Source organism: Ovis canadensis, chromosome 19, assembly GCF_042477335.2.
Source record: "Ovis canadensis isolate MfBH-ARS-UI-01 breed Bighorn chromosome 19, ARS-UI_OviCan_v2, whole genome shotgun sequence".
In the NCBI taxonomy this organism is placed as follows: domain Eukaryota; kingdom Metazoa; phylum Chordata; class Mammalia; order Artiodactyla; family Bovidae; genus Ovis; species Ovis canadensis.
This window is the reverse complement of record NC_091263.1, coordinates 65,294,800-65,317,217: the sequence shown is the minus strand read 5'-3', so window position 1 is coordinate 65,317,217 and position 22,418 is coordinate 65,294,800. Positions and strand designations below refer to the sequence as shown.

Below are 22,418 nucleotides of genomic sequence, written 5' to 3'. Positions count from 1 at the left end.
TCAAACCCGGACCCCCTGCATGGGGAGAGTGAAGTCTTAGCCACTGGACCACCAGGGAAGATCCCCCGTGGTTTTATGGGAGAAGGTGCTCGGGAGAAGGAGGCCCAAGAAGACTAGAGGGATGTGAAGGGTGGGGGCTGGCACCTCACCATCGGCTAACAAGGAGGCAAGGGGACCTTGGCCCTGGAAGAGCCTGGGAGCAGCAGCAGGCAGCCCACAGCTGTGACGGGTCCCCAGAATTTGAGGTCAAGGACATCTGAACCACAGGGCTGTGGGTGGGCCAGCAGGGCCACCGGGGCAGGGGAGGAGGAAGTCGTGGCGGTTCAGCGAGAGGCAGTGTCCTGCTCTGATCCAGCTGTCAGGGAACAGCTGTTGGCCCGGAAGGGGGAGGGACCCCGGGCAGCAGCAGGTGAAGAAGCCCCCTGGCTGCTAGGCTGTGGGAACGGAGGTGGAGAGCCAATGAGGGGTGGGAGGGCCTGGGTGAGGGGGTGGGTAGGCGCAGCATCTGCTGCCCACAGGGCCAGCCTGGCTCCAGGCTTTCAGAGGCAACTGGAATTCCTCTGAAAAGGAAAGGCTGGGCTGAGTTTGAGGGTAGGGGATCATGTCCAAAGGATCTCCTCCGTGTTCCAGTGGTTTCCCCTGACCCATCGCCCAAGCCATTCTCTTGGGCTGCACTGGCTCCCTGAGGAACCCTCTAGAGCCCTCCCCCTCCCTACTTCCTATTTTCTTCCCCCTTCTCCCCAACTCCTCAGCTCCTTATCTGCACCAGTGCCTTGGCCCTTCTTCTAGGAAGGAAAGCAGACAAACACAACCGGCGTCTTTCAGAAAGCTCCAGCCTGTGGGTCGTGGAGAGAAAGGGGTTTGCCCAAGGTTCCAGTCAGTCAGAAGCAGGTGCCAGGGCCCCTGCCTGTGTGCCCCCAGCCCTTGGGGCCTCAGCTCTAAGGAGGTTGAGCAGGTAGGCCTGGTGTCCACCCCCAGGCCAGGAACTCTCTCCTGTGTATCGGAAATTGAGGGGACTAATGGGGAGTGAGGCTGGTCCCAGCGGTTGTAGGTGCAGGAGAGGCTTGTGCGTTCCCACTTGTCTGCTCACCTCAACCCCAGGGCCTCAGGCTGAACCAATGGCTGAGGGTCCTGGTAGCATGGTGGGTACATGGAAGTTTCAGGCAGCGGGCAGGTAGGGGGTCAGTTGAGGCCAGTGTTCTGTCCTGGGGCCCCACAGCCTGAGAGGAGCAGCTGGTTGGCGCTCCTGTGAGGTCCAGACTCTCCCCTTTGGGAGAAGCCGTCTCTCCACCTGAGGTCCCCGCCGTTGCGTTTTTCCAGCTGCCACGTTCCCTCAGACACTTAGGGGCACAGAGTTGGGAAGGGGAGGAAATGTTTCTTTTTACTTTTTCTGTAAAAATTCTACAGGGATTACCAATGGGTCTCTACAGGGCTCTTAGGTCCTATCAGGGTGTAAAGAGTCACTGCCATGCTTATAGCCAGTCGTGCCCACAGCCAGAGGTCCAGCACCCTGGCTTCAAGCTGGGGACTCTCTTACCTCAAGGGTCCATCCTGAGTCCAGTCCCCAGTCTGTCCCCTTCCAGGCCTTCCTGATCCCTGGGGTCCCCTGTTAGGTTAGAACCCATCCGACGAATACAGATCCTCTCCTGCCCATTCCCCAGTGACCCCAGCCAGGCCCTCTGTCCATCCTGGCCAAGTGGCAGCTGCAGGGTGGGACCTTTGATGGTTATGGGTCCTGAGTGGTGAGCGGAAGAGAGATGGATGGGACAGCTGGCTGAAGCCTCCTGCATTTGCCAGGTGACACCCCGCGTGTCCTGAGGGCCTCCTGCAAGCTGTGTCTGGCAGCAGTCCCAGGGGAGTTGGGAGGGTGGGTGTGTGTGTGTAGGGGGATGGGGATCGGCCCCTGTCTTGGGGCGGGACATCCTCCCCTACGCCTATATTCTCTCCCTGCCTTCACCTGGACTCAGTCCACATGCTTCCCTTCCTCAGGCAGAAGGTTCTAGGCCCTTTGGTGGGCTGTGCAGGATGTCTCCTAAAGCCTGCAGAGTAAAACAGGAACTGCCCAGGCCATTCCTCTCCCCACCCCACCGGCACGCACACCCCCCATCCTTCCTTCTCTGGGGCTGGAAGGAGAGGATGCTGCTGCCTCTCTGGCCTGGCTGCATTCCGGTGGAAAGTGGAGGCAAGAAAGGGAGAAATTTGTTTTCTAAACACTTGTTCTGACTTGACTTCCCCCGGCGCCTGGCGCCCCTCCCCCGAGAGACCCCCATCTCTGCCCCATCCCTGCCGGCTCACCCAGCTCTTTCCCCATGTAGGGGAAGGACACGCTCCAGGGCTGGGGCCATGCTGCCGCCCCCTCCTTCCTGGCCCCACTGCATTCCTTCCAGGAGGCCTGAGGGCACGGTCCCCACTCCCCCTCTCCTCACTCCCACCTCCAGCTTCCCTGCCGCTTGGCTTCTGGGATCCTATACTTGTTTCAAAGCCTAGCCTTGTTCAATCCAGCTCCAGCGCCAGCTACCTCCCCCCGCCCCCAACCCCCGGTCACTCTTTCTCCCTTGTTTTGTGTTCCGTTCACTGGTCAGGCCATGGTGACCGCCTGGTTTGCTCAGACCAGTCTGGCCACTTTCTCCTCTGCCTTCACCTCGGTGGCCTTTCCTTAGAAACGCCCAGGACTCCCTCCTTCACCTCCTGCGGCCTCTGCCTTCGAAGAAAGGGCGTCCCTGATGATCTGTAGCACACAGCAGATCCTGGCCCCTCCCGGGTCTCTCATCCCCTGATGACTACATTTTTGTTTACTGTAGAGCTTGTTACACTAGAATCTGGGCCCCACAAGAGCAGCTTGCTCCTTCCTTCCTTTGCTGGGTTTCCAGCATACAAAAGGCTCAGCAGATACCTGCGGATCAACAACACACTGATGGATGTTTCACACTGGTTCTGACTCAGTCCCCAAAAGTGCTCTTTTATCACTCTCTGTGAGCAGGCAGGTCTGAAGCCCGCATAGGAGGGCACCTGGTGAAGAGGGACAAGCTCAGAGAAGGCAAGGAGCTTCTTCCAGGTCACACAGTGAACTTAGCTCTGGGTCCCAGTGGGGGCTTATTCCTCATATGGACACACCTGGAGATTTGGCCGATATGCTAACATTCTCTCTCTCTTTTTAAAAAGATGTTTACTGAGTTTATTTGACTATGCCAGGTTTTAGCTGGGGCATGCAGGATCTTCAGTTTCCCCACGTGGGATCTAGTTCCCTGACCAGGGATCGAACCCAGGTCCCTTTGCTTTGGGAACATGGAACCTTAGCCACTGAACCACCAGGAGAGTCCCATGGCTTTTTACCCTTATTTATTTTTTGGTTGTGCTGGGTCTTTGTCGCTGTGCGTGGGCTTTTCTCTAGTTGAGGCGAGCAGGGGCTACTCTTTGGCACGGTGTGTGGACTTCTCGTTGTTGAGAAGCTTCTCTTGCAGCCTCTCTTGTTGTGGAGCACAAGGGCTTCAGTAGCTGTGGCTCGTGGACTCTAGAGCCCAGACTCAGTAGTTGCAGTGCACAGGCTTTATTGCTCCGTGGCATGTGGAATCTTCCCGGCACAGGGATCGAACCTGTGTCCTCAGAATTGACAGGCAGAATCCTATCCACTGTACCACCAGGGAAGTCCCACTGTTTATCAGTGCCCCTCAAGATGTTTGGATGAATTCCTTTTATTCTTCCCCGAAAGGCTGGGGATTTCCCAGACCACAGGTGGGGTTCCCAGGGGCTCTGCCTGTATGTGTCAACACAGCTTAGAGCAAAGGCTATCTGTCCACTAGAGGTTCAATGCTTTCCACTGTTCTAAAGACACACGCATCAGCCACGAGTGCAGAGTTGGAACCCATGGTTGTGGGGTAGCCTATTAATGTCTCTTGACTAAGAGTCCACTGAGAGGAGCCCAGGCTGATGACAGGCACAAGCCCAGATCACAGGCCTCCTCTAAGAATAAGAGGTCTTTCTGTCCTGGAGAAACTCTGGCTGAGCTCGGAGCCAGATGTGGACATATGACTAAGCATGGGGAAGGGACTCTCAATCTGGCTGAACAAGAAGAGTGTGGGTGGGGGAAATCCCCTGGCGATTCAGTGGTTTGGACTCTGAGCTTCCACTGCAGGTGGCACAGGTTCGATCCCTGGTGGGGGAACTGAGAGCCCAGAAGCCACTCAGTGTGGCAAAAAGAAAGAATGTGAGCAACTTCCCCTAAGACTCTGGGTTTAGGGACCAGCGTGTCAGTGACCGAAAAGAATTAACAAATAGGTCTCTCAGCTTTGCTTGCCTCCACTGGCTCCTCGGCCAGACGAGACCTAATCTGGTGTTTAGTCCAGTGCTCAAGGCCACAAGCCCAGCGTTTTGAGAATAATCACCCAGAGTTGGCCTTGGGGGACTATCTTATCCTTGAGTCAGAAAGGACTGGAATGTGGCTAAGGGAAAGGGCAACAGACATGTGTCCATCCAGGGGAGAGGTGACTTTTTTTTTTTTTCTTTCTTAAGTCTTTATTGAATTTGTTACAATATATATATTTTTTGGTTACAATATTGTTTCTGTTTTATGCTTTGTTTTTTGGGGCCAGGAGGCATGTGGTATCCCCTGCTTTGGAAGGCAGTCTTAACCACTGGACCGCCAGGGAAGTCCTGAGAGGTGACTTTCATTCATTCGACCAACCCTCACCCTTTCCACGGAGTTCTTGTCCCCACAGGACTGCGTGTTCTCGGAAGGCCAGCTACCTGGCTGGCTAGGGGAAGGCCCTGGCCAGACACGTATGAAGGGGTCCGGTGAAAGTGCTGTGGTAGAAGGTCCTACAAGGGGAGGAATTGCATTCTAGGAAGGCTGGTGGTGACCAGCAAACACGCCTACTGGCAGTTTCTCCCGGATAAACTTATCAGCCCTTTCTTTCTGCCAGAGCTGCTGGACAATCTGCCTTCTGTTAAAGCCAGACAAAAGGGACCCCTCCCTTGCTCTGATTTGGCTGTTCCTGCTCACCAAGCCCACAGCCTCTGGCAGACCTGCAGGCCCAGCATTCGTATGATCATGCCTCCACCCTCAGGCACTGATCCCTTCCCTCTCCATGGGGGCCTTGGGGGAGTATCAGGAATACCAGCCTCCCTCTTCTCTGGAAAAGTCTGAGGCTGGGCACTGGCCCTTGGCCCTTGGTTCCTAGGGAATATGCTAGAATAATAAAGCTCTGGAAGCCTAGGACCGGAAGAAAGTTTGGTCCAGATAGGTGTCTGCTGGATTTCACTTGAGCTAGAACCAAAGCCCTCGGTTCAATAATATCAGCCCCAAGTAAGCACTGGGTCGTTTGCCGTGGGCCTTGTACAAGACTTAGACTTTTGGGGAATAAATGCCAACAAAGAGGCAGACAGCACTCCCTGATTCCTACCTTGCCAAACAGAAGTTTGAGCCTCTATTATGCGCGTGATGTTAGGCGATCATTGCGATTTAGGATTAGGCAGATGCACGTAACTGGCCTTGAGGGCTCATAATCTAGTGCAGAAGACAAACCTTACTTAATCTGATAATCTTCCTGAAGCCTCTGACTGGGGGTCTAATTGGAGGGTGGAGGATGCACAGGAGGCTATACGGCCTGGCGAGTTGAGGGCCGACTGTCACGCCTGAAGGGCCTCATTCTCCGTCTCTTGATCAGTTCTCTCTGGGCACATACCACGTGGGGTGGGGCCTTTGGGCAGCTGTCCCTGGGTGTGCCCTGGGCCTCACTCTTGGCTGTGCTTTCCAACTGGCTGTGAACACCAGGCCTGACCTACGATGGCCTAGGCACTGCTGGGGTTCCAGCATAATCTCCCAAGGGTGAGTCACTGGGGACCCTGTGCTGAGCCCTAGGGTGAGCTGTGAGAGCCCCGGGAGGGGAAAGGCTTCAACTCTCAGGACTACAGGAAGTAACAGGGCCTTGACTTTACAGCCCCTGCCCAACCTAGGAGCCCATGAAGACTGTCGGCCTCCCTCTTTACTCTGGGGTGGTCTCCATGTGGGCTGGTTGGGCTCCAGTGGGGGCTGGCTAGGCCCCAAGAGGCTGGCTGTCCAGGCCCCCTACCTTTGGGGCCTGAAGGAATAGGGAGTTGGGGGAACCCCGCCTCCAGGCAAAAAAGAAGAAAGCCAGCAATGAGGCCCAGGGCTTGCAGCTGTTCTGGCCTTGTGGGAGGATCTGCCAAGGCTGGAGGACTGGGGGAAGGGAAGAGCATCAGAGCCAGCCTGGGACCACAGCATCACCAATGAGCCCCAAACCTGGACAAGCAAGGACTGGAAGGATTCGGCTGTAAGGGTTTCAGGCAAACTCTGGCTGTTGTTCCTTTCCTCCTAGGACTAGGAAGGGCCTATCCCACCTTTTGGCATCAGCTAGCCAAGGTAGCAAGACCTTCTCTTGGTTGGAGCTCTTGGGGAGCTTGGTCATAGATGCGGTGCTGGGACTCTGGAGGCCAGATTGAAGAAGCCTCGTGCCTCATCTAGCAAGACCAGTGCCAAACATGAAGAAGGAGCGTCCATTGCTGGTCAGTGAGGACCAAAGAGCAGCTAGTAGTCTTTGAGCTCCTCTGGCGGCTCAGATGGTAAAGGATCTGCCTATAACACAGGAGACCTAGGCTGGATCCCTGGGTCAGGAAGATCCCCTGGAGAAGGGAATGGCAACCCACTCCAGTATTCTTGCCTGGGGAATCCCAAGGACAGAGGAGCCTGGCAGGCTACAGTCCATGGGGTCACAAAGAGTTGGACATGCCTGAGCGACTAACACACACACAGACACACACACACACATATGTAATTATATAGTCAGACACTAAAATACCCAGCAGAATCTCAAGCTGCAAAGCAGTGTCTGGTGTGCCTTTGTGGGTGGGTGGGAAACTCTGTAAGCTGAAGGAGTGAATGAAAGAATGTATTTTGTTTATAAACCCCAATAAATTCCTGCATTTTTAGCCTTTATGAAGCAGCAGAGTTTTAAAACTGGATTTGAGAGGCCATCCATTTTTTAGGCTTAACATCCAAGGGATGATTAGGGAATTTGGGACTTTTTCCCGGCTTTCAGTTCTTTTTCCAGTTCATTTCCAATGAATGAAGCTTGGAGCCTCTGCATTTAAGTATAAAGAATCACAAACAGGTATGTGTGTTGGAGACAAGGCTTTCTTTTTGCTCTCTGAAATTTGTTTCTTCCAGTTCTCCCTATCGAGGGGGAGAAAGCAGGGGAGACCAAAAGCTGTTGGGATTCTCTGGGAGGAATCCGTGGCAGGCAGCAGCCAGTTCTGTGTTCAGAATGTTTGCTGACAAGAGTGCGGGCCTGGAATTCCAGGCTGGCCCCGGGCCCAGAAGGGGATGCAACCATCCTGAACAGGGTTTGGGGAACAGAGCCCACCTCAGGTTGCATCCCCAGAGTCATCCCTTATCTGTGGACTCTGGGGCCTTTGAGATAGTGGGTTTAGGTAAGCCCTGGGGAGAGTGAGAGTCTTTAGGACCCTCTCCTTGAAGGGAGACAGACCTCAGCAATAACTCCCAGCCCTTTATTCACCCAACTCCTTGAAAGAATGTGGGGCCTCGAGCGAGTGACCAGTGCCAGCGGGTCAGAGCTATTTCTGGCGGCTGAGGAGGCATCGGATTCCGGGTGTTCAGGGCAGGAGGAGGAGGAGGATGGAGGAGGGTCAGGCCTGAGGCGCTTCCCGGATGCGCCCGCCTGCTGGGGGCTAGGCCCCCCGAAGAGGGGCCGGCTTCCTGTTCTTCCGGCCCTCGCCTCAGTTTCCCCATCAATATAAGAGTTGGGCAACGGGGCCATCATCGTTCCAATCTGGAGGACGCTTCCTGATTGTTTTCTTGGCTTACAAATAACCTGATCTGAGTTTGAGGGAAATCAGGAAGGCGGAAGGCAGTCTATGGGTGGCCAGTTGCGGCCAGGCCAAGTTATCCAGCCTGACCACCCGGGGAGGCTGGATGTCTCTCAGACGCCCAAATGCCTGAGGTTGGGTGGGGAGCCCCTCCCCCACCCCGGTCCTGAGCTCTCCGGGCAACCCGGACGGGCCGAGGCGTGTCCCGGGGACCGACCCGGCTGGCCGCGGGCGGGATTTCCAGGATGGGGGCGTGTCCTTTCGAGCGGGGGCGTGGCGAACCAATGAGCGGCGCGGCGCGGACGGGGGCGGGGCTTGTGCGCGGGTGCGGCGCGCTGCGGGGCGGCCGACGCAGGCAGAAGCGGGCGTCGCGGGGACTGCCGGTCGGCGCCGCGCGGAGCTGGCCGCGGGATTGGCTGCGGCACTCGCGTGTCAGGGGGTTGCTAGGCTTCGGTCGCGCGCCCCGCCCTCGCGCTCCGCGCCCTCTCGCCGCCCGGTACGTGCTCGCGCGGAGGCTGCGGTGCGGCGCTCGCGCTCCTGGGGCTCGGCGGCGGTGGCGGCGGCGGGAGCTTCGCGCCGAGTCCCCGGGGAGCAGCAGCGGCGGCGGCAGCGTGTCGCGGCCGGAAGGAGCGAGCACCTGCCGTGGCCCGCCCGGCGGCGCTCGGTGAGTGCGCCGCCCGTGCACTGCCGCCGAGCCTGCCAGCCCAGGCCCCCCATCTCCGTCGCCGGCGGAGCCTCCCGAGGAACACCTGCTGCTGCTCGCTGTTTGGCCCGGGGCCGGGACACGGTCGCGGACGTCCTTGCGGGTGAGGCGGCGGCGGGGCCCGGGTAGAGCCGCCCTTTGCTCTCGGCCCCTCAGGCACAGGCTGGGGGCGTCCAGAGTCCGGGCCCGGGCTGCGCGCCGCGGCGATGGGCCAGGCCTCAGCCCGGCCCGCGCTCCCGGGAACGCGGGGCCTGCGCGTCGGCCGTGGGCGTGTGCGGCCGGCCTGCGGACTGCCTCCCGGGCTTCCACCGAGGGTCGCGCCTCCCGGCTTGGTCAGATCCCGAGGTTGGGGCGTTGAGTCCCCTCAGGAGGCGGGGAAGGGCGCCGCAGCCGCCGGAGCCTGAGCTCAGAGGCTTGGGGTCACCCCTTCACACACAGACACACTTGGGCTTCTTTGGAAGCCTGCTACTACCTTTTCACCTTTTCACTTAGTGTTTGGAAAACCGTCTTCACCTGCAGGAATATTTGGGAAAATGTCTTCGGAGAAATGGCTCTCTGGGTTTAGAAGGCTTCTGCCGTAAATTTCAAGTTAATTTCACACCATCTCAGCTGCTGATTTAAAATGCGTATTTTAATCTCTGTGATTTGAGAAGCTCTTCGACTTGTGAACTTCAGAATGAGTTTTAATGGTGACCGTGAAGTTTGGCCTTGGTGAGAGCTACAGCCTGGGACAGCACGGTTATAGCCTAGAGTTCTAACTTAAGAGCCGGGCCTGCTGTTTCCCTAAATAAGCTTGGAAGCCAGACTTCTGTGCAGGGAGGTGGTGTTTACAGGACATCAGTTCAGATGGAGAGTTGAATGTGCTACCAGGTGTTTGAGAGTTTGGTGTAGATGGGTTGTTGTAACTTTATCAGGTTGTTCTATGCTTAGCTGTTGAGAGAGATAATTTGGGGATGTCCTTTTTTCTAAAAAAAGAATTCAGCATGGGAGGCATAGTTTGAATATGAAGTTGAATTGAACTTTGCTGGCTTTGGAGCCAAGTAATCAGAGCTCCTGGCCTGCGTTCTTAAAGGAGATTGAGGAGCCATTTCTTGGAGCAGTGAGATTTGGGGAGGGAGTTCGATGAGCCTGTTGAAGGCTTGCAGGTATGTGAAAGGAGATAACAAATACTTGACTTCACTACTTACCAGATTCTGTGGGAGGTCTAGGGGACCCCTGTATTGGGTTGGCCAAAAAGTTCATTGAGATTTGTCCATACACTTTTCCAGAAAAGCCCTAACAATTTTTTTTGGTCCAGTCCTAAAAAAGAGCCTGGTTCTGCCCTTACGGAAGTCAGTATGGTGGACAGTGGGGGATGGGGAACCTATGATTGATAGTGTCTGCCCACTCTGTGCTCAGATGGTTCCTGGGAGCCTGAGGAGAGAGGGAATTCCTGAGCCAAGGCTTGCAGGGCCAGCAAAAATTAGCTGGGGGACAGCAAGGTCTGGACTCAGGGAACCACATGTACGTGAGTGCCTAAAATAGCACCTGTGAGTCCTCCAGCTTGAGAGGTGGGGGCCCCTGGCCTTTCTCTTGTGCCAAGGAGTTCAGACTTCATACTCAAGGTGGCAGAGTCTGGGAAGGGTTTTCCTCGGTGGAGTGGTGTGGTCCAGACCTATGTTTAGAAAGGTCTTGTTGGTGGTCACATAGATAGTGCAGTGAGAGGATGGGAAAAGGACCTAGGGCTCTGAGTTAAACCCTTAGGGGACAGATGAGGGTGAAGGAGCCAGCTGAGAAGACTAGCTGAAAAGTTTGAGCAAAGGGAATTCCAGGCTGTGATGGGGGAGGAGGCTCTATTCAGGAATGTGTGGGCCAGAATATTTAACATGACCAAGGCTTTAAATCACCTCTTCTGTAAATTTGCTAGTGTCTCTTGAACACTGAATATGGTGGAATTTTGAGGGACCCTCTGGCCACTTAGACTGGGGTTGTTGTTTACAAAAGGAGAGGCGTAGCATTTTTTGTTAACAACCTTAAACCTTATTTCTCACTTGAACTGGGGGCATTGCAATTTTTCTTGGGCAGGGCTGGTATATTAACCCCTGAAGTAAACAGATATGTGTTCATCCCTGTTGAGGCAAATGAGAGCATGTTCAGTCCTTTAACCTCACAGTCATTCCAGCCTTTCCTGTGCTCTGGATCAGTGATGCGATGGATCTACACCAGCACGGTCGAGGGCCTTCTGAGTTTCTGCTCTACATGCCCTATTGTGAATGCTTCTGAGAGTCCTTGCCAGTGGCTTAGCAAACTGAGTCACAGATGAAGGAATGTTCCCAAGGTCACACAGCTGTCATGTGGCAGAATTAGGATTTGAACCCTGGTTGGACGTTTGGCTATACCCATCTGTGTTTTTGTTGTATCAGACTAATAATGGTGGTCTCAGTTGGGTTCTTCTCTGGCAAAGCCCAAGTCCGGGTGTTTGGTGGTGGGCAAAATGCTGGGATGATATGAGAAAGTGATCAGTGATCCCACATGGAGCTCCAGGAACATGCTCTGAGGGGCCATTTTCAGAAATCTAGGGTTTATCAAAGCCTTCTTGAGCCCTGCGCTGGTGGCTCTGGGCACTGTACTGAAGTAAGCCAATGAACTTGGGTCCTAGGCTGGAGAGGGCAGACCTTAGGGGAGAACTACATTTGAGCTAGACCTTCAAGAAGGGTTAGTGGTTTGATTGGTGAAGGAGTGGTGACAAGAAGGTCACAGTTGTGTGGAAGAAAAATAAGTGAACAGAGGAAAAGGGCCAGGGGGAGAAGGCTGGGCTGTTTTTCTGTATGTTCTGGAAGGTTGAGTTGGAGTCAGAAGGCCACATGGAGAAGTTTGATGTTATGGAAGAACAGGAAACCTTGGAGATCTCAAAACACAACTGTGATGGGATCAGCTCTGGGTTTTCAGAAGTGAGCCCCCAGTGTGAATATTGAGGTTGGGCTGGATTAGAGACAGGTTGGTTACTGCTGTGTCTATTGGGGAGATAGTGGCTCTGAACTAGAACAGTGGTCAGCAGGGCAGTGGAGATGAAGAAGATTCAAGATGAGCCAGTTCAGCAGATGTTAGGGACCTGAATGCTGCTGGTAGCAGCAGGGATCTACCACAGACTGAGGCAGGAGGTTGACAGTGGAAAGATGAAGATATAAGGCTGCATTAGCCAAGCACTGATGAGGACTTGAGAAACTCTGAATAAAGAAGGGCCCCTAGGGAATTCCTTAGTGTTCCAGTGTGTCACTGCGGAGGACTGGGTTCAATCCTTGGTCGGGGAGCTGAGATCCCACAAGGTGTGTGTCATGGCCAAAAAAAAAAAAAAATTAAAAAGAAGGGCCCCTAGATTGCGTGAAGTGGGGAAGGCTTGAGTTTCTGTGGCAGGCAAGCAACAGGGCAAAAGAGAGGGAAACATAACAAAAGAGACCACTTGTTGACCCACTTGGTAGGTAGAGGGAAACATCTATACTTTTGGATACTCAGAATCACAGTGGGTGTAGTGCAGCTTTAGACTGGATTTCAGGTAAAGAATTGCCAGTGACTTGCACATTTGACCTGTGCAAGACAAACTAAAGGTGTCCCATGATGGTGTGACGTCAGAGCCCCTTTACCGCATGCTTCCTTTTTAAGTTGGTTTTTTTTTTTGATCGTAGCCTTCTTGATAAGAGGCATATAACTAGTCTAGCTGAATGGCAAGTGGTGATAGACTCATTTTGTGGGTGGGCAAAAATAAGAGTGAGGTCTTCCGAGTTTTTTGGGTTTTTTTAAGGTTTTACTTATTTATTATTTTTATTTGCTCTGCCAGGTCTTAGTGGGGGCATGTGAGATCTATTCCCCAACCAGGGATTGAACCCGGCCCCCCTGCATTGGGAGAGTGGAGTCTTAGCCACTGGACCACTAGGGAAGTCCTGTCTTAAGAGTTTTTTCCCTAACCAGTGTAGGAGGTCAGCAAGGAGAAGTATGATTCAATATTCCAGGTTCCAGGGTATATTGTTTAGATTTGAGCCACTGCAGAGGGTAATGGCTTGGAGGCTGGAGGCTTCCAGAGTATCAGAGAATTAAGAAATGCTGGTGTGAACATGAAAGGGCACCCGGAGGGGGACTAGGGTATTGAACCATAGGGGAACTCTGAGTGAGAATACAGGTAGTGGGGGCTTATAGGTGCTCTGTGTATTGGTCAAGGATTTCTCCCTCCTCCACGTTCAGGAATATTTCTGTGCCTTTGCCAGTGCTTGTTGCCTAAACCCCTGTCTTTCTCTGCTTTTCTTGGGTTGACGCTCCAGTCCAGGAATAAGATGTTGGTGGTTTTGAATATGCAGGTAATTAATCTGGTCATTTCCCAGTAGGTCTTTGTGTGCCCATGCCTTTGGGCACTAATTTAAAGTAGTCTTGAGTTGCATAACCTGCTTCGCCTTTTGACCGCCACTCTTCACTCTGATCATTAGTGATACTGCTCAGATAGCAATTTCTATAAATAGGATTTTAGAGTAGTTTACAAAATTACACCAGCCAGAGGGCTTCATTTAGCCCTAGTGTATAGGGTTTCCTATTTTCCCATTCCTTGGGTTTGAGAGAGCTAAGCATCTTCTAGCTTTGCTCTGGGTCCAGGGTGGAAGGATGGATGGCATGCCATGGTACAGTATCATGAACTGAATGTGTCTAAGGTGATGAAACTGTCCTATGTTCTCTGCTGGAGTGAAGTAAATCTGAATGAACTTTTGCAGTATGTTGACTTAATTTATATTTTATAAGTAGAATCCTAATGGGAATAATTAGCTGAATATAAAAAACCATTTTTATAACAGTGTCTTTAACCTACACATCCTGTGATGCATTTAATAGTGTTGAGGTTTTGCTTCTCATTTATACCTTCTTGAGCTAATTATTTTTGAAAATACCCCTGTCTGAGTTTTAGACATCAAAATTAATTTTGTAGGTTTTGAAACTGTTTATAATTTTTTGATCCTAGATTGATTCTACAGAAGACATTTCATTTTCTTTGTCATCCTTTGGCAATAAAGGGTGGCTGGTGGTGTGGGCAGATTGAGTGGCACGCCCCACTTACTTTGGAGGTAGTGGTTGTGGTGTATGTAATGCTGCCTTGGTTGTGGACATTCACCAATATTGGTTCCTTCTATTCCTGTAGGGCTTCTGCTCTCCAGGAAGATAAGGCTTTTTTTTTTTTTTTTTTGTCCTTGCTGCACCGGATGTGGGATCTTAGACCCCCTGCAGTGGAAATGAGGAGTCTTAACCACTGGACCACCTGGGAAGTCCCCTTAAGATAAGGCTTTTAAAGCAGCCTGGCACTAGAGCCTGAAGAAAGGTACTTAGAAAGGGAGATGGCTGCTAAAGCAAGATGAGGGATAATCACGTACTTGGCAAAATGATCATGGAATTTTAAAGCACTGTAGTGGGGCAAAAGCTGTATTAAATAATGCATGTATTTAAAAAAAGAAACATGGAAGATAAAAGTCGAAAGTAAGGGGAAAATCTCTTGTCTTCCCCAAGTTTATTCCTTCTTTAAATAGTAAATGCTAACACATGGTTAATCTCAAAAAGTTCTAAAGGATTTTTGTACAGGGGAAAGAAATCTTTCTTCTTCTTCTTTTTTTTTTTTTTTTTTAGAAATCTTTCCTTCTATCTGTCCACTCGGTCCCTGCTTCCCCTCCCTAGAAGCAGCCGGCATCCTGTGATTCCTGGGTGTCCTCCAGAGATGGCCCTTGGGCAGCACTTTTACCGAGTTAAAATTTGATTTTTAATCTTGCTTTTGCCCTCCCAGCATTATAGTATTCATTGTTCTATAAATGTAACATTTCTGATGGTTAACCTGTCTTCCATTCTTAATGGTTGTTAATCTTACTTTAGTTATAGTAGATAATATTGCCGTTGACATCTTTGTATATAGTTGGTTTTTTTTTTTTAAGATTCTTTTTCTTACCTTCACAATATGAAATATAAAACTTTTGGAAAAAGTGCAGTGTGACTTACAGTTTTGAAGGAGCCCATTTATAACATCAAGTAAGGCAGGTTTGTATTGAATGTCATTTTTTAAGCACTGTATACATTTTCCCTAGCTCCTTTTCTGTGACTTGCATGTGTGTGCAATTTTTAGAGCTGCATGGAGGCCAAGACTCGATATTCCCTGCCACTGGGGGTATGTGTAGCCACAGATTCATTCTTCCTGAGGCAGTCACAGCCCTCGGATACCCTAAGTATAGGGGAGTGTGCCAGTTGAGGGAAGCTTAAGGACGAGTGAAGCCCTTGGAAGGATGTGTCATACTCAGGGAAAAAGAGGCCCGTGCCCATTTTCGTCTGTTTTGGCATTTGCTCTTCATTTCTGTGGATGTTGAGTTTTTGTATATGGAGTATGGGAATCCACAAATAAGAAGCGCTGCTTACAGAGTCCTTTCTAATAGCTGGTGTTAATGTATATGCATTGAAACAAATTTGTGGAATTGGAAGATGCCTGTTTTGGCAAATGTTAGAGTTGTCTCTGTTTTACTTCTCACTGTACTGGGAACATTTCCCCCAGGAATTCCAGGGGTTGATAAAGGATTACTTAAGGAGGCTCCCGAGGCTGTCTGTGGCAGAAGTGAACCAGTTCTGCCTTGGCTTTCAGAAATGCCTCTTTTAATTAGCCTAGTTGTTCTCCTGGGCTGGGTTGATTCTTTAGCCGGTTTTTGCCAAGGAAAATGATGAAGTCAATGATAGAACTGCAAATACTATTTTCTTTTTATTTGGCTCTTAATCAGCACGTGATACACCATCCATTTTCTGGGCCCTTATTATACAAGAAATGCTTTCATAACGCATTCGTCTCTCGTCGCTGTAAATCTCCTGTGCCTGCTTCTGCTTGGGCTGGTGGATTGTCTTTGCATTGAATCTGACCTGACCTCAGGGAGACTCACTTACTGGATTTTTGAATAGCGGAGACTAGCCTGATGAGTAGAACTGGGTCTTGTGGAAAATGAGGAAGTGTCGAGAACTTTGCTCTACCTGTTATGTTAAGCATCCTGGACTAAGTGTCTTTTATTTTTAGACTTTTGAGCAATGTTGGAAAGACTGAATTGCCTGAGTAGAGAAATTTGTTAGGAGGAGACTAGAAACTCTTTATTAAAGATCTAAAAATAGAATTCATTAATGTCACAGATAACAGAATTCCTGTCTCCTTTCCTTCTCTGGGTTGTTCCCAGCTGTTGTTTCTGCTTACGTGGAAAAGATCACAATATTTTGTCAGAAGGGTCAATAGTATAGACTTAACACACTGTGTTTGCCAGTCTGAGCATGTGCTTTATCCAGTTTTAAAAGTAGTCTAAAAAGTGACTGGATTCCTGGGCACTGGGAAGAAATCTTTAGCGGGAAAAGTTGATTGTTCTTGCAGTACGAGCCCTGGGCTGATGGGGACCGTGGGGTGCCTGAGTGTGTGTGTGTTTGTTTTTTTCCTTCTGGTTGGACACTGTTGACCAGAGAGAGGACACCTGTGTAGGCCACCTAATCCACATGACTCAATCAGTTGGCACCTCAGGACTCCCTTCTGGTTCTTCAGGAGGGGTCCTTTCTGGCTAGTGCAGCTAGAAGGGAAAATGGCTGCTCAGGCTGTTTTCTTCTGCAGGCCTCTGCTGCCCTGGGCTGCCTGTGCCCTTTCCCTCCATGTGAGGGGGTGAAGGAATGTCCCGGCCTCCCCTCTCCCCTCCTGCCACGCGATTCCAGGGAGAATGGGGCCCATTGTGAGCTGTGCACAGCTCTCCACCTAAGTGTCCGGCCCGCCGTGGCCGCTCTGCAGTCTGCCGTGGTGACGGGATGCTGCAGGGGCCACGAGCCCGCCGAGCCGTCCTTTCCTCACTGGCTGCCCTGCCATTCAGGAGTGCTATGAGCCACGGTGCCGATGCTGTGCTTGCCCTCGGGGCTGCGCTCTGATTTTGTCATGTCTTGGTCAGCATTCTTGTGGACCCCTTTCCAGGGCTGAGCTCACTCTTGCGACAGATCTCAGGCCATATTTGGAGAGGCAGGCCTGCTGCTCCCAAGGGTGACTGAGTGCCTGCTCACAGGAGGCTGGGGAGTTGCCCCAGGCCTTTGTTGTGTTCTGAATCCACTGGGAAGCCTCGGATTAATCTATTTGTGAATGAAACTGGACTTAGATTCTTGGTTTTCAAATTTATTCTGGTCTTCAGTTGTATCTCAGTAGAGCTGGGAAAAACTTATTTTGGCTTTAATCAACTGTAGACCTCGTTGAAGATGTGAAATGCTGGAATATGGGATAGGAGAAGCCAGAGAAATTAAAAAAAAAAAAATTTTTTTTTTTTTTAAATTTATCTGGCTGCACTGGGTCTTAGTTGTGACATGCAGACCAGGGATCAACATTCCCTGACCAGGGATCGAACCCAGGCCCCCTGCATTGGGAATGCAATCTAAGCCACTGGCCCACCAGGGAAGTCCCGAGACCTAGCCTTTTAAGAAACAGGTTTGTTCTGGATACAGGAGCTCTCTCTTGATACCAAACTGCCTTACCCATCAGGTAGTTCTCCTGACCCCAGGCGAGTGTGTCCTTGGAAAAAAAATGTAAGCGATACTTAATGATTTAAGGGAGACCTTAATGACTTAGAGAGTGAACAGATAGAGGTCACTGGCTGCCTCTCTTTCGAGGGCGTTGGCTTCAGATAAGGAGCCAGGTTTGTTGTCAGCAGTTGTTTAGCAGGTTCTGTGAAGGGTAGTTGAGCGAGCTGGCAGTGGACGGGAGATGGAGAAGGCCCAGTCAGGCCTGCCTGGAGCTGGCGAAGGCCTTTTCTACATGAGGTGTATATTGATTGCCTGGAAGGCCACTGAGAAATTTGCTCCTCTAAAACCCAGGTAGGTTGACTTTGGAACGGTCCTGGAAGTTGTTCTTGGAAGGCAGCTAAGCTACCCACTGTACCACGAATGCCTCGATTTGAAATTGTTCTTGATCATAGTAAAAAAAAAAATCCATTCTTCCATGATGCTTCAACATGCACAGTTTCTTTGTTTTCTGGGAAGTGTCTTGTGAAAGGAGCAGCTGGTACTTGCATTGCCCTGGATGTTTGCCTTCCTCCTACTTTTTTTTTTTCTTAAAAAAAAAATTTCAAGCCTATTTTAACCTGCTACCTGAGCAGAGTGATCTGCTTCCTTCTCCATTTTAAGATTGGAAGTGGCACTCGTTTTTATCAAATAAAGGAATAAAACTTGCTGTGTTGAGATAACACTGCAGATGCCAGCTCTTTTTATAAATGATACTGAGTTTTCTAAAGGAGAGTTGTTTTTTCAGATAGTGCCTTGTCATGCCATGGTCTCTTGAGTCGTGACCTCCCAAGAGGTGAGGTCTACCCACTAAAGGCCCTTGCTTTTTAGCAAGACAAGCAAGGACCTGTGGTACAAGTTCGATGAGATTGGACAGTGAAAACACTGAGTACCCTCAGCAGTAGAAACCTGAGCCTGAGAAGGGAATATACCAGAGGTCCTGAGCTCCCTTCTCCCCGCTGCCTCAGTAAAATTGGGAGAGAATCTCGTCCCCATAGGCTGCTGAAGAGAAAGTAAAACTTTCCGGTAGTGAGTCCTACACCTCTCCATAATTGGTACCTGTTATTCTTACACTTGTACTTTTTCTGGTGTAAACTTGAGAGTCCAGTATTTAATAATTTAAAAAAAAAAGTGTTAGTTGCTCAGTTGCATCTTGACTCTTTGCAACCCCTTGGACTGTAGCCCGACAGGCTGCTCTGTCTATGAAGTTTTCCAGGCAGAGTATTAAGTGAGTTTCCCTTCCCTTTTCCAGGGGATCTTCCCAACTCAGGGATCTAACCTGGGTCTCCTCCATTGCAGGCGGATTGGTTACCATTTGAGCCACCAGGGAAGCCCAATATTTAATACAGGCTGGACATATTTCTTAGGCTAAGTGATTGATTCAGGCTTTTTAAAAATTGTGTTTCATTTTACATATGTAATAGATTATATTTTATGTGTACCAAGTAGTGTCTTATTTTTTAAAATTATATTTTATGTGTACCAAGTAGTATCTTATATATTTTTTTAAAAAGCCTTAGACTGTGAGCCCATCGTGCTGAGTCACTTCAGTGATGTCTAACTCTTTGCAACCCTGTGGACTTCTGTGTCCAGGCTCCTCTGTCCATGGGATTCTCCCATCTGTGCTTCCCAAAAAGCAGCACTGGCTTGACTGCTCGCTCACCTGTGGAGCTTTGAGCGCTGTGGTGTCTCTCTTAGGGTGGCTGATCCAGGAGGGACTGGCCCCAGCGAGATGAATAAAAGACAAAAATAGTTTGAGGATCAAGGATTTTGGCTGCTAGATAGCATTGTTTGTAAGGAGTTCCTTTGGCGATTCTTCGACGTGCCCAGCTTCTTTGCCCGAGCCTCACTAGGGCAGTAGAAGGAACTCAGCCTGGCAAGGTTGTCATATGAATTGATTGACAAGAAGTGCTTGGTTTCCTTTTTTTTTTGTATATTTATCTCTCTCTGAATATTCAACTGCACTGCATGCCTGGTTTGAAACGCCCTTGGTTTTCAAAGGGCTACGTATGCTTATTTTTTTTTTTAACATATACTTATTTTTTCCCCATGTGACCATATGACTTCTTGACTAGGGGACTTATAAAACTGACTTTTCAGCTAGCAGATGCATTTTAAGAGACTTGGAGCCAGTGGGCGTGCCTGGTTGAATGTTAGGCAGCAGTAGTTTCTGTACCTGGAACATACAGTCCAGCTGAGCTGTAGGGCTGGAACTCTTTAGAACAGGAATTTTAAGACTTAAAATTTGTTATTTCAGTTCAGTTCAGTTGCTCAGTCGTGTCTGACTTTTTGTGACCCCATGAATCGCAGCACGCCAGGCCTCCCTGTCCATCACCAACTCCCGGAGTTCACTCAGACTCACGTCCATCGAGTCAGTGATGTCATCCAGCCATCTCATCCTCGGTCGTCCCCTTCTCCTCCTGCCCCCAATCCCTCCCAGCATCAAAGTCTTTTCCAGTGAGTCAACTCTTCCCATGAGGTGGCCAAAGTACTGGAGTTTCAGCTTTAGCATCATTCCTTCCAAAGAAATCCCAGGGCTGATTTCCTTCAGAATGGACTGGTTGGATCTCCTTACAGTCCAAGGGACTCTGAAGAGTCTTCTCCAAGACCACAGTTCAAAGCATCAATTCTTCGGCGCTCAGCCTTCTTCACAGTCCAACTCTCACATCCATACATGACCACAGGAAAAACCATAGCCTTGACTAGATGGACCTTAGTCGGCAAAGTAATGTCTCTGGTTTTGAATATGCTATCTAGGTTGCTCATAACTTTTCTTCCAAGGGGTAAGCGTCTTTTAATTTCATGGCTGCAATCACCATCTGCAGTGATTTTGGAGCCCAAAAAAATAAAGTCTGACACTGTTTCCACTGTTTCTCCATCTATTTCCCATGGAGTGATGGGATTGGATGCCATGATCTTCGTTTTCTGAATGTTGAGCTTTAAGCCAACTTTTTCACTCTCCTCTTTCACTTTCATCAAGAGGCTTTTGAGTTCCTCTTCACTTTCTTCCATAAGGGTGGTGTCACCTGCATATCTGAGGTTATTGATATTTCTCCCGGCAATCTTGATCCCAGCTTGTGTTTCTTCCAGTCCAGTGTTTCTCATGATGTACTCTGCATATAAGTTAAATAAGTAGGGTGACAATATACAGCCTTGACGTACTCCTTTTCCAATTTGGAACCAGTCTGTTGTTCCATGTCCACTTCTAACTGTTGCTTCCTGGCCTGCATACAGATCTCTCAAGAGGCAGGTCGGGTGGTCTGGTATTTAGTAGGATGAATTTAGTCCAGAATGTCAGAACCTTACTCTGTAAAGTCAGCATCCTCCCTAGAAACCTGAAGTGTCTGGGACTTCCTTGACCCCCTGAGGGACAAACCGAGCTTAGAGCCGCTGAGTATAAGGAAGATAAGCGTACAGGCACTGTTGCCTGATTTCTGAGTGGAGGATAATTATCCTAAAGACAAAAATTGGGTTCCAGCCTCGGGATAATGAAAGCACCAGGCTTTATGATTCTGTGTCCAGAGGGAGCTGCCTGTGGGTTCCTACTGGAGAAGGCTCCAGGTGATTTCCAGATAGTGAAGACATTTGGTCTCTGACCTTTGTTTTAGAGGCGTTGAGTATAAAGCTGTTGGCTGTTATCAGATAAGAAAATGACATGATACCCCCCAGAGGGGAGCAGAAAATCTCTAAATGGCCACTAGATCCTCTGAAAGGAAGTAGAGCCCAGGGCTTCTCCCAGCCTGAGAGTAGCTCTGGGTCAGGGCAGGGCCTCACAGAGGAGGCCACTGTGAGGAGCTGATGCTCAGGACGAGAGAAGAAAACCCTGCTGTGGAGGTGGTCCATTTCTGTTGCAGGCACTGCAGACTCCTTATTGTTGTGGGGGGGTTGTTGGCCTTGGTAGTTTGCTTTCAGATTTGGATCTGGGGTGGAGAAAGCAGGATGCCCAGAGGTGTTCATAGTGATGTCCACATTCCTTCGCTAGGCTGCTCATTTAGGTTGTCTGAAGCACAGAAGTATTAAAACTGTCAAGAGATGGTGGGTGACTGGATTAAGGTCGTTTGTATTTTGTATATATAGTTTAAGGTGTGTGATGTGAGGGATGGGGGAGAGGAGCTTACGGAGCAGGCAGGCAGTGATGGGTTATTTTCAAAGCCAGGCTGACATTCAGGTGCACCCTGCCGTGTCTGTGGCCTGTGGGGCTCTTCCCTGGCCCTGACGCCATACCTTAGTGTGATTCTGGCGGGGCCTTCGAGGTGGAGTTTCAGGTGGCAGAGGTGACTGTGGGGAGCCATTTTGGTTTGGTGCCGATTTGGATGAGAGAGTGCGTGTGTGTGTGGGGGGGCTTTGGGGATAATTGGGGAAGCTGCAAGAGGAGATGGGAGGGGAATTAGGGAATGTGAGCCTTAGAAAGAGGTCGGGAGGGAGAGGATCACTCCCAGTGTGTGGAGGAACCTTGCTCTGTTTGTGTTGTTAATCCCCAAGTCAGCGGAGGAGGTAGGAGGCAGGGGTGCAAGGGGTTACTGTCTGGGGATGGTGAGGGGTGGGGACTGGAGGCCACCATGGGCCAGGTCAGCTAGTGGCAGGGGTGGGAGACGAGTATGACTTTGGCCAGTCCTGAGGTGACAGAGTTCTGGCTGCATAGGTAGAGCCAGCTGAACAGAAACAGAGGCTGTGAGGTTGGGCTTGCCCTAAGTTGAGGGGCCTGAAAGGCAGTGCTGGTGTGCTTTGCCAAGGGAGCAAGTTAAAAACCCTTCAGGCCCTGGGAGTCAGGAAAATCTGCTGTGAAGGGACTAATGACTAGACATGTTGGGATTTGGGGGCACCCAGTTTAAAAAAACTACGCCACCTTTACCCTGCCCGTGGGAACCAGTTATGGCTGCAATACCAGCTTAACAAGCAGCAGAGCTATTGGAGAGTGTGGGACTTGAGTTATCCGCCGGTGGTGGTTCCCAAGGCCGAACCCCTGAATTAGAGAAGGTCCCCTCCCAATTTCCTGTGAGGCCACCCTCTCTTTTCCAGGCTTCCTGGTGCGGTTCTCTTTCTGCAAATGCTGCTTCGCAAAGCCCTCAAGCTCTTCCAGGACTGGTTTTATGTTTGAAAGTGAAAGTCACTCAGTTGTGTCCGACGCTTTGCGGCCCCATGGACTATACAGTCCGTAGAATTCTCCAGGCCAGAAAACTGTAGTGGGTGGCCATTCCCTTCTTCAAGGGATCTTCCCAACCCAGGGATCAAACCTAGGTCTCCGGCATTGCAGGTGGATTCTTTACCAGCTGAGCCCCCAGGGAAGCCCAGTTTTATGTTTACTTCATCTTATTTATTTATTTAATATATT

General features: G+C 50.4%; 1 protein-coding gene across 4 annotated transcripts in view; it reads left to right on the top strand.

Moving 5' to 3' along the window:
- The first annotated feature begins 5,732 nt into the window (after window positions 1–5,732).
- Window positions 5,733–22,418, top strand: part of DAG1 (dystroglycan 1) — a 51,446-nt gene continuing 34,760 nt past the window's right edge. The window contains exon 1 of one of the 4 annotated variants that reach the window (XM_069562116.1): window positions 5,733–5,824. The gene's annotated coding sequence lies outside the window, so the exon portion shown is untranslated. Of the gene's footprint in view, window positions 5,825–8,142; window positions 8,649–22,418 lie in introns of those variants that run through there. The other 3 variants (XM_069562113.1, XM_069562114.1, XM_069562115.1) reach the window with 3 other exon arrangements.